The following is a 14,035-nucleotide window of genomic DNA, read 5'->3' as shown; positions in this document are numbered from 1 at the left end:
ATTTTTTCTATAAGTTTGGTCGAAGTAGATATACATGAACAAAACTTATATGCAGACTAAAAAGGACCGATGAAAGTATCATGTTCCTACTATTTAGACTAAAGGGGAATTCAAACATAGCGTAAACCTAGACACATCCGGACTTACATAAGCTTTGGTAATTACCAGCTAATGAAATGAAAGAAAATGAACTGTAGTTAAACACACCTGTAATGATAAACAACCATTAACAACAACAAGAAAGAAAAAAACATGCATTGACCGAGCGAGCGAGCATGCTAACTAGAACTTGTAATGATCAATGGTCGACCCACGTGTGGTGCTTAAGGTGACAGGTTATATCCGTTTTGCAGTAGGCGAGATATCCCTAATGCTATGTATTGCTCGGTGTGAAAGTTAAGTTAATTGCCCACTAGAGTTGGAAAATGGCTTGGCCCACTTATGGTTGGTTTTAGGAACCATCTGGAAGGTTCCTAACCGCAAAACGGTTTTTTTATTTATTTTGATGTTTTTCTCTGCTTTTTGTTTCTTCTTTTTCTATTTTTTCCTCTTATTGTTTTAAATTCCTAAATTTTAAAAATGTTCAAAACATCAATAATTATCTAAAATTCCATAAATTGGTTGGTTTTTCACAAAATATTTGAGCATTCCAATAAGTGTTCACAAATGTAAAAAATCTTAGCAAAACAGTTATCAATATCAAATTTTTAAAAATTTAAAATTTTCAAACGTTTTCAAATTTAAAATAATCCTCTGCAAGTTTAAAAAATGTCCAAATTTTTCAAAAATCATTTGGTTTTTACGAAATTTGTTTGGAATTCATGGTTTTTTTAATTCACAAACATTTTTCACATCCAATTTGTTTTGAATTCATGAACATATTTTCAAATTCATGAAGTTCTTTTAATTCATGAATTTTTTCTTGAATTGCCAGGCATTTTTTAATTTCCCACTATTTTTTGAAAATTTTAAACCATTTTCAATTAAAAAAAGAGTAAATTTCATCTTCCTTTTCTAAAATATTGAGTCTTTTTTTAATTCACAACTTTTTGTCTTATTATTTTTCAAATTAAAATTAAACTTAATAAAAATCAAAATATATATTGAGAAAAAAAAATAGGAACATGCACGCTCTGCCCTAACTATAGCAGTCGCTACGAGCGATACGGTGGATCTTCTAAACCTGTTAGAATGGCTGACCCACTTGCGGCGTTGAAGGCGAGAGGCTATATCCGTTCTGCAGTAGACTAGATATTCCAAATGCTATGTATTGCTCGTTGTGAGTGTTAAGCTAATCGCCCACTAAGGCTAGAAGATGGGTCGTGGTGTTCCCTATTTGGCGCCTGCTGCAGTCTTCGGTTCAGTTCTTTTCCGTAGCGATTTTTTATCGCATTAAGCGATCGCTGCGGGATGTCTCGCTGAAGCTTTTCGACTAATCGGGCCGGCTCATGATTCGTGCAGAAAAAGAAAAATAATGTACGGTGTGACACGGGATTCGATCCCAGGTTTCCTTGACAAGAGCTAGCTCTACTAGCCACTACAGCCAGATCTAGTTCATGATAAGAATGAGATGCTACTCTAGTTGAGGCGAGTGAAGCCGGTTTCCCATTTTTGTTTTCACGTTATTTTTTTCTGTTTTTCTTTTCTGTTTTCTTCTGTTTTTTCTTTTCTTTATTCTTCTGTTTTTTCGATTTCATTTTTCTTCTCCACTTTTTGTTTAGTTATCCTTTTCCAGTTTTTTTACTTTATTTTAGTTTTTTTCTTCTCTTGGTTTTGTTTCTTTTCGGTTTTCCCTTCAAATGCTTGTTCAACATTTTGTCAAATACTTGTCAATATTTTTTAAATACTTTTTCAACATGTTTTCAAGTACTTGAACAATTTTTTTCTAATATGTGTTGAACATTTTTCAAAATGCTTGTTCAACATTTTTAAAATAATTGTTTAACAGTTTTCAAATTCTTGTTCAACATTTTTATATACATGATCAACATTTTTTTTCCAAATACCTGTTGAACATTTTTTTAATAAGTGACCAACATTTTTTGTATACACTTTCAACATTGTCCGAACGCTTTTTTCAAATACTTGTTCAACATTTTAGTACTTATTTCAAAAAAAATTAAATACCATGTCAACATTTTTTAAGTACTCGTTCAACATTTTTAATAATTATGCCACATTTTGAAATACTTGTTCAACATTTTTTATACTTATTCGACATTTTGAAATACTCTTTCAACATTTTCGAGATACTCGGTCAACAATCTTTAATACTTATTCAACATTTTTAAAACACTTTTTCAACATTGTGTAATACTTGCTCAATATTTTAAAATTCATGTTCAAATATTTTCAAATACTCATTGAAAAAATATTAATACTTGTTCAATTTTTTAAAAACACTTGTTAAACAAGTATCTGAAAAATGTAAAGTATTAAAAATCTTGAACAAGTATTTAAAAATGTTGAATAGGTATTAAAGATGTTGAACGAGTATTTGAAAAATGTTGAACAAGTATTTTACAATGTTGAATAAGTATGAAAAATGTTGAATAAGTATGAAAAATGTTGATCAAGTATTTGAATTTTTTTGGAATAACTATGAAAATGTTGAACAAGTTTTTGAAATATGTTGAAATAGCGTTCGGACAATCTTGAATGTGTATACAAAAAATGTTTATCAATTGTTACAAAAAATGTTTTTGACATATAAGAAAATGTAGAGTGAAAAGGAAACAAACATAAGAAAAAACGAAGGAAAAACAAAAAATGAAGAAGGAAAAAGAAAAAATGAAAAATGAAAAAAGTGAAGAAAAAACGAAGAAACAAATGCAAGAAGAATGGAAAAATGGAGAATAAAAAAGAAAAGAAAGAAAACAAAGAAAATAGAGAAGAAATATGAATAAGTATTAAAAACGGAGAAATGAAAAAAAGTTCCTATCTTTTACCTCAACTAGGGTTCAACTCCTATGTAAATGCGAAGTGATAAGTGGCGTAGTGGCTAGCAGCTTTACGTAGTATACAAATGACCCAAGTTCGAATCCTGTTTTCTATTTCTTCATTATTTCTTTATGGTGCGAGTGGACCAGCCCGACAAGGGGATTCGATCCCGGGACGTCTAGTTTCCTCTAGGGGGGCGATAATCAACCGGCCATCACACTACGTGATCAGATAGATGTTTCCTCTCTTTTCTTTTTTCAACAATTTTTTCCATTCATTTATTTTCTCTTTTTCCCCTCTCCGTTTTTTTCTTTTTGTAATTCGCGAACGTTTCCTTCAAACAGATGAACTCATTTCTTTCAAAATGCATGAATTTTTTCAATTCGATGACCTTTCTCCAAATTTGATGAACTTTTTTCAAATCCTATGAACTTTTCTCAAATCTGATGAACATTTTTTTTGAATTCGATGAACTTTTATTTGAATATGTTGAACTTTTTTCCATTTCGATGAACTTTCTCCAAATTGGATGAACTTTTTTCAAATTCTACGAACTTTTCTCAAATCCAATGAACTTTTTTCGAATTCGATGAACTTTTATTTGAATATGATGAACTTTTTTCCATTTTGATGAACTTTTTTTTTCAAAATCGATCAGCTTTTTGAAATTTGTGTACTATATTCAGAATCGATAAACTACTTTTTAAAATTCGATGATTTTTTTCTAGAATTGATTAACTTCTTTCGAATTCCATGAACGTTTTTTTAATTGGACTTTTATTATGAATCTATGATTTTATTTATCTTTTTTACGTTTTCTTTTCTGAAATGATTTATATGGTACAAAATTTATGATAATGTTATTTTGTAGGGGTATTTATGTTAATGTTGTACTAGAGGAAGTATTAAATAGGTTTCTTTTTGGATTATAGACAACTAACTGGTCCTGGTGCAGTGGTTACTGTGCCATTTGTTTCGGCTGTGTACTTGGCGCATTGGTTTGAATCCCACGTCCCGCAAATATTTTTCTACCACATTCGTTTTTGGGCCGGGTTGCTAGGCGACACGCGCCAGTGCCAGGAACGTTAAGCGGCGGGCAAAGCGCCCAATAGGACCTCCCATGTATCGCTCATTGTGAGTGTTAAGTTAATCGCCCACTAGCGTTGAAAGATGAGTCGGCCGATTAGTAACTGCAACAAAATGAGCGACAAACCGCTGGGAGAGACGACCCGTGAGAGCAACCTTCTGGAGGGTTCCTGACAGCATTTGGTACATTTGTCGACGACTGGCACATTGACGGGATGGAGCGTCTACTAGATCGTATGGATATGCTAGTCGGCAAAATGTCCTCTTCACTGTTCGTCTACACCTTCCTCTGTAAATGATATGTAACTTGCTTGCCTAGACCGAACCAGTAATTTGTCGACATGATCTCTCTGGAAGGAGTAGTGGGCAACATGGAGCGGCTAGAAGACACTGGGTGTGACTGCGTCGGATTCCCATACAGTTATCCATGTGACCTCGTCAAACGCAGACATGAATGGAGTATTTCACATGTATTAGGAAGGAGCAACAAATGTTCGTGAAGAATGACAACTCAACGACACAGTCTGAACAATCGGCCAGGAAGATTAGCCGTGCAGCCCCGGGGTGGACGAAGACGTTTGTGAATCTCTTAAACTCTACGCCCTGATTGGATTCTCCTTTCCTAGCGGTATACGTTTATAAAATATACGCGCCTTTAGCGGTTGTTTACATTTTCAGGTGAAAATCTTGAATGCCCGGTAATATACGCATGTTGTACTCCTTCCGTTCCTAAATGTAAGTTTTTTTTTAGAGATTTCACTACAAACTACATACGGATGTATATGGACAAATTTTAGAGTGTATATATTCACTCATTTTGATCCGTATCTAGTCCATAGTGAAATCTATAAAAATACTTATATTTAGGAACAGAGGGAGTAGTAAATTTTATGAACTTCGTGTTAAACGGAAAGGACAATGAAAGCATACAAAAATGATGGGCAAATATTAATACTTATACACTTTAAGTTCCTGACCACATTTGGAAGGCTACTGAACCGTTTTCTTTTCTTTTAATGCTTTTTTGGGTTTTTTGTTTCTTCTTTTCTTTTCTTATCTTCCTTGTTTTTATATATTTTTCCTCTTATTATTTAGATTCCTAATTTCAAAATTGTACAAAACTCCGATAATTATATGGAATTTCATAAATTGTTTGGTTTTCAAAAAATATTGAGGATTCAAATACATGTTCACATTTTGTAAACAATGTTAGGAATTTTAAAAATAGTTAGCAATTAAAAATATATACTTTTTTCAAAAATAAAAAAATAAAAAAATTCACAATTTAAAATAATGGTCGTCAAGTCTAAATTTGATCACGTTTTTCGAAAATTGTTTGCCTTTTTCAAATTTTGTTCAGAATTCATGAATTTTATCGAATTCACATTTTTCACATGGATGAATGGTTTTTGAATACGCAAACAATTTTTAAATTCATGAACATATTTTCAAATTCATGAAGTTTATTAAATTTGTGAATATATTTTGAATTTGAAATCATTTTTGAATCCCATTCTTTTTAATTTTGTAGACATTTTCTCAAATTGTTGAACAATTTTTATAGTCACGATCATTTTTTAGTTCATCCTTTTTTGTGAATTCCTGATGGTTTTTGAATTCATGATTTTTTTTTGAACTCATACTTTTTGATCTTATTATTTTTTCAAACTAAAATAAAACTGACAGAAAATGAAAATAATGTAAGGAGAAAAAAAATGGCACGCACGCTCTCTGCTAATTTTGCTCGCGCTCGCTTGTCCATGCCGAGTTGCGTAAACAAAGTGAATTGTAGCAGTCGCTAGGAGCGATATGGTGGATCTTATAAGACGTCCACGGTTGGCAAATAGGGGTGCTTCAATAAGAATTTTCCTGTGTGACGTGCCGCAGGCCGTCAGGTCCGACGACCATGCGGCAGAAACGCTTGGATTGCAGCCACGTGAAGGCACGGACGTTTTGCACGACTTACTTTTCCCACGCCGCTTGCTCTTGACTCATACCACAAATCTACCTCATGCACTTGAGGTGAGACGACGAGGCCGAAAAAATATGCCTGATACAAAAGATTCCCACCCACATGTTCCACCTCCCCTATCCGGTCATAGCCGCTCTATTGAGTGATCGGATCTCAATTTTGAAAGAAATATGCCATAGAGGTAATAATAAAATTGTTATTTTATATTTTCTTATGCATGATAAAGGTTTATTATTCATGCTTGAATTGTATTGACCGGAAACTTAAATACATGTGTGAATATATAGACAAATATTGTGTCCCAAATAAGCTTCTACTAGACTAGCTCGTTGATCAAAGATGGTTAAGGTTTCTTAACCAAAGACATGTGTTGTCATTTGATAACGGGATCACATCATTAGAAGAATGATGTGATGGACAAGACCCATCCGTTAGCTTAGCATATGATCGTTCAGTTCATTGCTATTGCTTTCTTGGTGTCAAATACATATTCCTTCGACTATGAGATTACGCAACTCCCGGACACCGGAGGAATACCTTGCGTGCTATCAAAGGTCACAATGTAACTGGGTGATCATAAAAATGCTTTACAAGTATCTCCAAAGATGTTTGTTGAGTTGGCATAGATCGAGATTAGGATTTGTCACTCCATGTATTAGTGAGGTATCTCTGGGCCCTTGCTACCTCTTGAGCACCGCGTTGGTTTTCCCTTGAAGAGGAAAGGGTAATGCAGCAAAGTAGCGTAAGTATTTCCCTCAGTTTTAAGAACCTGGGTATCAATCCAGTAGGAGGCTACACGCAAGTCCCTCGTACCTACACAAACAAACAAGAACCTCGCAACCAACGTGATAAAGGGGTTGCCAATCCCTTCACGGCCACTTGCGGAAGCGAGATCTGATAGAGATAATAATAAGATAAATACTTTTGGTATTTTTATGATATAGATTGGAAAGTAAAGATTGAAAAATAAAGTAGATCGGAAACTTATATGATGGAAAATAGACCCGGGGGCCATAGGTTTCACTAGTGGCTTCTCTCAAGATAGCATAAGTATTACAGTGGGTGAACAAATTACTGTCGAGCAATTGATAGAAAAGTGCATAGTTATGAGAATATATAGGCATGATCATGTATATAGGCATCACGTCCGTGACAAGTAGACCGACTCCTGCCTGCATCTACAACTATTACTCCATATATCGACCGCTATCCAGCATGCATTTAGAGTATTAAGTTCATAAGAACAGAGTAACGCATTAGGCAAGATGACATGATGTAGAGGGATAAACTCAAGCAATATGATCTTTTTATCCTCGATGGCAACAATACAATACGTGCCTTGCTGCCCCTGCTGTCACTGGGAAAGGACACCGCAAGATTGAACCCAAAGCTAAGCACTTCTCCCATTGCAAGAAAGATCAATCCAGTAGGCCAAATCAAACTGATAATTTGAAGAGACTTGCAAAGATAACCAATCATACATAAAAGAGTTCAGAGGAGATTCAAATATTTCTCATAGATAAACTTGATCATAAACCCACAATTCATCAGATCTCGACAAACACACCGCAAAAAGAGTTACATCGAATAGATCTCCAAGAAGATCGAGGAGAACTTTGTATTGAGATTCAAAGAGAGAGAAGAAGCCATCTAGCTAATAACTATGGACCCGAAGGTATGTGGTAAACTACCCACAACTCATCGGAGAGGCTATGGTGTTGATGTAGAAGCCCTCCATGATCGATTCCCCCTCCGGCGGAGCGCCGAAAAAGGCTCCAAGATGGCATCTCACGGGTACAGAAGGTTGTGGCGGTGGAAATAGGGTTTCGTGGTGCTCCTGGATGTTTTCAGGGTATGTTGATATATATAGGTGAAAGAAGTCGGTCAGGGGAGGCACAAGGGGCCCACGAGGGTGGGGGGCGCCCCCACCCCCCTAGGGCGCGCCTCCCTGCCTCGTGGCTTCCTCGTTTGCTTATTGACGTATACTCCAAGTCTCCTGGATTGCGTTTGTTCCAAAAATAACTCTCCCTAAGGTTTCATTCCGTTTGGACTCTGTTTGATATTCCTTTTCTGCGAAACACTGAAATAGGCCAAAAAACAACAATTTGGGTTGGGCCTCCGGTTAATAGGTTAGTCTCAAAAATGATATAAAAGTGTATAGTAAAGCCCATAAACATCCAAAACGGGTAATATAATAGCATGGAACAATCAAAAATTATAGATACGTTGGAGACGTATCGAGCATCCCCAAGCTTAATTCCTGCTCGTCCTCGAGTAAGTAAATGATAAAAACAGAATTTTTGATGTGGAATGCTACCTAGCATATTTCTCAATGTAATTTTCTTTATTGTGGCATGAATGTTCAGATTCAAATGATTCAAGATAAAAGTTCATATTAACATAAAAATAGTAATACTTCAAGCATACTAACAAGTAATCATGTCTTATCAAAATAACATAGCCAAAGAAAGCTTATCCCTACAAAATCATATAGTTAGGCTATGCTTCATTTTCATCACACAAAATACTACCATCATGCACAACCCCGGTTCCAGCCAAGCAATTGTTCATACTTTTAACGCGTTTCAGCTTTTTCAACTCTCACGCAATACATGAGCGTAAGCCATGGACATAGCACTATATGTGAAATAGGATGGTGGTTGGGGAGAAGAAAAAAAGGGAGAAGATAGTCTCACATCAACTAGGCATATCAACGGGCTATGGAGATGACCATTAATAGATATCAATGTGAGTGAGTAGGATTGCCATGCAACAGATGCACTAGAGCTATAAATGTATGAAAGCTCAACAAAAGAAACTAAGTGGCTGTGCATCGAACTTGCTTGCTCACGAAGACCTAGGGCATTTTGAGGAAGCCCATCATTGGAATATACAAGCCAAGTTCTATAATGAAAAATTCCCACTAGTATATGAAAGTGACAACATAGGAGACTCTCTATCATGAAGATCATGGTGCTACTTTGAAGCACAAGTGTGAAAAAAGGATAGTAACATTGTCCCTTCTCTCCTTTTCTCTTTTTTATTTTATTTTGGTGGGCTTCTTTGGCCTCTTTTTTTATTTGGGCTTCTTTGGCCTCTTTTATTTTTTGTAAAGTCCGGAGTCTCATCCCGACTTGTGGGGGAATCATAGTCTCCATCATCCTTTCCTCACTTGGGATAATGCTCTAATAATGAAGATCATCACACTTTTATTGATTTACAACTCAAGAATTACAACTCAATACTTAGAACAAAATATGACTCTATGTGAATGCCTCCGGCGGTGTACCGGGATATGCAATGAATCAAGAGTGACATGTATGAAAGAATTATGAAGGTGGCCTTGCCACAAATACGATGTCAACTACATGATCATGCAAAGCAATATGACAATGATGGAGCGTGTCATAATAAACAGAACGGTGGAAAGTTGCATGGCAATATATCTCGGAATGGCTATGGAAATGCCATAATAGGTAGGTATGGTGGCTGTTTTGAGGAAGGTAAATGGTGGGTGTATGATACCGGCGAAAGTTGCGCGGCACAAGAGAGGCTAGCAATGGTGGAAGGGTGAGAGTGCGTATAATCCATGGACTCACATTAGTCATAAAGAACTCATATACTTATTGCAAAAGTTTATTAGCCCTCGAAGCAAAGTACTACTACACCTGCTCCTAGGGGAAGGGTTGGTAGGAAACCATCGCGCGATCCCGACCTCCACACATAAGGAAGGCGATCAAAAGAACACCCCATGCAACAAATTTGTCACACAATGTTTACCATACGTGCATGCTACGGGACTTGCCAACTTTAACACAAGTATTTCTCAATTTCATAATTACCCAACTAGCATGACTCTAACATTACCACCTTTATATCTCAAAACAATTATCAAGTATCAAATTTCTCATAGTGTTGCATGCACTTTCTATGATAGTTTTTATTATACCCAACTTGGATGCCCATCATATTAGGACTAATTTTATAACCAAAGCAAATACCATGCTGTTCTAAAAGACTCTCAAAATAATATAAGTGAAGCATGAGATATCAATAATTTCTACAAAATAAAACCACCGGCGTGCTCTAAAAAGATATAAGTGAAGCACTAGAGCAAAATTATCTAGCTCAAAGGATATAAGTGAAGCACATAGAGTATTCTAATAAATTCTGAATCATGTGTGTCTCTCACAAAAGGTGTGTACAGCAATTATGATTGTGGTAAACTAAAAAGCAAAGACTCATATCATACAAAACGCTCCAAGCAAAACACATATCATGTGGTGAATTAAAATATAGCTCCAAGTAATGTTACCGATAGAGGAAGACGAAACAGGGGATGCCTTCCGGGGCATCCCCAAGCTTAGGCTTTTGGTTGTCCTTGAGTTTACCTTGGGGTGCCTTGGGCGTCCCCAAGCTTAGGCTCTTGCCACTCCTTATTCCATAATCCATCAAATCTTTACCCAAAACTTGAAAACTTCACAACACAAAACTCAACAGAAAATCTCATGAGCTCCGTTAGTGCAAGAAAGCAAACCACCACTTTAAGGTACTGTAATGAACTCATTATTTATTTATATTGGTGTTAAACCTACTGTATTCCAACTTCTCTATGGTTTATACCCCCCGATACTAGCCATAGATTCATCAAAATAAGAAAATAACACACGAAAAACAGAAACTGTCAAAAACAGAACAGTCTGTAGCAATCTGTAACTTCTGAATACTTCTGGAACTATAAAACTCCTACCAAAATAGGAAGTACTAGGAAATTGGTATATTAATCTTATGCAAAAAGAATCAACTAAAAATCACGTTTCTGTGATTTATTAGAATTATTCTCGTGCGTACAGAAGTTTCTGTTTTTCAGCAAGATCAAATTAACTTTCACCATAGGTTATCATATAGGTTCTACTTGGAACAAACACTAATTAAAACATAAAACCACATCTAACCAGAGGCTAGATGAATTATTTAATACTAAACAGGAGCAAAAAGTAAAGGACAAAAATAAAATTAGGTTGCCTCCCAACAAGCGCTATCGTTTAACACCTTTTTAGCTAGGCATTGAGATTTTAATGATGCTCACATGAAAGACAAGAATTGAAGTACAAAGAGAGCATCATAAAACATGTGACAAACACACTTAAGTCTAACATAATTCCTATTCATAGGCATTTTATAAGCAAACAAATTATCAAGGCAAGCAAAAACTACCATATGCAATGAAGAAGAGAGAAACAATAGCAATCTCAACATAACGAGAGGTAATTTAGTAACATGAAAATTTCTACAACCATATTTTCCTCTCTCATAATAATTACATGTGGGATCATAAAAAATTCAACAAAATAGCTATCACATAAAATATTTTCAACACGATCCACATGGATGCAAAGTTGACACTCTTCCAAAATAGTGGGATTAACATTAACTAAAGTCATGACCTCTCCAAACCCACTTTTATCAAAAATTTCATAAGATTGAACATTATCCAAATATGTGGGATCTAAAGTTGACACTCTTCCAAACCCACTTTCAATATTATTTCAAAAACTAGCATCAATCTCGTATTCATCATGGGGCTTAAATAAATTTTCAAGATCATAAAAAGAATCACCCCAATCATGATCATTGCAACAAAGAGTAGACATAGCAAAACTAGCATCCCCAAGCTTAGGGTTTTGCATATTACTAGCACAACTTACATTAATATAATTTATAATAACATCATTGCAATCATGCTTTTCATCAAAGGAACTATCAAGTATGGGTGCAATAGCAAAAATCTCATGTTTAACATAAGGGACTATAGCAAATTCATCTCCATAAATATTGGCATCATGGCCATAAGAATAGCAAGCATCATGTTCATCAAGGGATGTTTCAATCAAATCATTGGAATCATAATTATCTATAGACTCATGCATATCATTATTTTCTTCCAAAGCAACGGTCATTCTTTCAATAAATTCTTTGACATATACATTATGAGCATAGTTTTCATAGCAATATTTAAGTATGTCAAAATTTTCAGATTCGTAGAGAGTAATATCATACTTTTCAATCAAAGAAGCAACTTCATAAGCACCCTTAAAAGCAACAAATTCTTCAATTTGTTCGATATCATAGTAACTATAAACACCCTTTGCATAAGAAGATAAGATTTCATTATCATTAAACTCACATAGGTAGGGAAGGTGTTTTTTAGGGTTCTTAGAGCAACAAGTAAAATCATAAATTTTTCACAAAGATTCCAAGCATAACAAAGCAATCTATTTATTTGATCCCATAAGAGTCTCCCTTTTTCAGACAAACGGTGACGCACAAAATGAGCATGCTCATCTAATGATTTTCCCTCAACTAAACTAGTTGGGGTTTCAGCATGAGCACATATAGATCGAAGATGATCCAAGTAGAACACTTTAAGTGGATCCATAACAATAGATTTTTAGCAAGCATAGATGCAAGCACAAATAAGGCACGTGGGGACACAAGCACACATAAGATCGAACGAAAGAAGGGTGAAGAAAAGGAAAAGGTTTTCGAAAATCGTTTTAGAAGTGGGGGAGAGGAAAACGAGAGGCAAATGGCAAATATTGTAATGCGAGGGATAAGAGTTTGTGATGGGTACTTGGTATGTCCTGGCTTGTGCGTACACCTCCCCGGCAACGGCGCCAGAAATCCTTCTTGCTACCTGTTGAGCACTGCGTTGGTTTTCCCTTGAAGAGGAAAGGGTGATGCAGCAAAGTAGCGTAAGTATTTCCCTCAGTTTTGAGAACCAAGGTATCAATCCAGTAGGAGGCTACACGCAAGTCCCTCGTACCTACACAAACAAACAAGAACCTCGCAACCAACGCAATAAAGGGGTTGTCAATCCCTTCACAGCCACTTGCAAAAGTGAGATCTGATAGAGATAATAATAAGATAAATATTTTTGGTATTTTTATGACATAGATTGGAAAGTAAAGATCGCAAAATAAAGTAGATCAAAAACTTATATGATGGAAAATAGACCCGGGGGCCATATGTCGGTGGGAAACGACACCTATGGGATCACAAGAATCCCTACTACGGTTGCGGGGCGCGGGGTTGTGAGAAGAGTAGGATTAGTAATTGACACGGGGATCGTTTACCCAGGTTGGGGCCGCGAGGATGCGTAAAACCCTAGTCCTGCTTTGGTGGATGTATTGAGTGTTCTTGAGCTCTTGAACTAGCTATGGTTACTGCCTGGTTCAAAAGAGCCGAATCCTTTTCCTGTATGCCATGGGCCTCCTTTTATAGGCGAAAGGGGCTGCCACAGTGGCACATAGGAGGTGGAAAGGCCTATAGTGTTGCGAGCTTATCGCTCGTATTACAGGACAAGATGCATTTAATGCGTGGCTCGGGTGTCCCTTCACTTTATCAGGGACGGGAGCGAGGTCCGTCCTGTCCGTCACAGCTCCTCCTTGCTTCGACACGCACCCTGGCCAGCGATGCATGCGGCGCCATGTAGGCAAGCAAGCAGCTGAGGTGGCGCGATGGTGGAGCCTCCACGAAGATCTGCATGCCGCCACGCAGGTGTGTGCTGAGTTGGCCTGGAAGCTGCATATTGCCACGCAGGTGCCTGCCCAGCTGGTTGGGCCGACTGCTGCATGTGAATGGCGGCTGGGAGTTGGTTGGTGCGGGCCTGGTAGTGTCCCTGCTGTCGCTTCTGGCAAGGGTCTTGCCGGGTGGCCCGGCAGAGGTCCTGCCGTGGTGCGCCGGTGTCCCCGGCAAGGGTCTTACCGGGGGTCTTGTGGGTTTTCCTTGATAAGAATCTTGATGAGGATTGTTGCTCTCCAATCCTTATCTGATCTTGGGTATTCTTTGTCTTCACAAAGATCTGCATGCCACCATGGAGGTGCCTCCCGAGTCCTGGCCCAACGTGGTTGTTGGCGTTGGAGACCGTGGGCTCGAGGGTGGCTTGCTTCGCTTGGTGTGGGAGAGCTGCCCCGGCAAGGGGCTTGCCGAGGCTGCTGAGGTTTCCCCTCGACAAGGGCCTTGCCGGGGAAACCT

The sequence above is a fragment of the Triticum aestivum genome, chromosome 5B (genome assembly GCF_018294505.1).
Source record: "Triticum aestivum cultivar Chinese Spring chromosome 5B, IWGSC CS RefSeq v2.1, whole genome shotgun sequence".
NCBI classification, from domain to species: domain Eukaryota; kingdom Viridiplantae; phylum Streptophyta; class Magnoliopsida; order Poales; family Poaceae; genus Triticum; species Triticum aestivum.
Note: the sequence above shows the minus strand (reverse complement) of the source record.